General features: G+C 31.0%; 1 protein-coding gene across 1 annotated transcript in view; it reads left to right on the top strand.

Annotated features, from left to right (window-relative positions):
* Positions 1 to 617, top strand: part of LOC119590859 — an 18,630-nt gene that overhangs the window by 2,557 nt on the left and 15,456 nt on the right. The window lies entirely within an intron of this gene.

Below are 617 nucleotides of genomic sequence, written 5' to 3' on the forward strand. Positions count from 1 at the left end.
TTGCATTGTTCAATTTCTGCCTGTTTCCTCTTGATAATGTATGGAAAAAATGTGTAATTAAGTTTCATAATGATATGGTCATCTTTATCTCTCATATAGTGGGAAATATTAAAGATAGGAAATTTGATTAAAGGAATTGGCATGCCATTGTGGTAAGATGTGGAATACTTCCAATTGCAGAGACTAAGTCTATCTGTTGCATCTTCTTGGTAACAATGCAATCAGAGTATGTTCCGAGTATGTTTGCCTTACCCTTGGATCATGTGCTTGTTTGATATTTTAGAAGATGTGTATCAATTATCAGTTTACAATATTAATAGAAATATCAAGTTCAAGGTACTTCTACAGTTGTTTTCAAAATCATAAAGCATGAGCTAGTTAGAATTTCTCCTAAATAGTTAATAACTGATAATAAAAAAACTTCATAGTCACATACTGCAAAAAGTAGATTCTCTGTATTTATGGTTAATGATAAGCCTTAAGAAAAGGAGTTAGATATTTTCAGTAACAAGTCTATATCCATACTTTATAGTTTTCAGTTTTAGGACTCTTAGGTGTATTTTCATTTCATGCTGAAGTGTGTTCATTTGAGGAAGGTTTAGATATTAGCATGGGAA

The sequence above is a fragment of the Penaeus monodon genome, chromosome 27 (genome assembly GCF_015228065.2).
Source record: "Penaeus monodon isolate SGIC_2016 chromosome 27, NSTDA_Pmon_1, whole genome shotgun sequence".
Taxonomy (NCBI): domain Eukaryota; kingdom Metazoa; phylum Arthropoda; class Malacostraca; order Decapoda; family Penaeidae; genus Penaeus; species Penaeus monodon.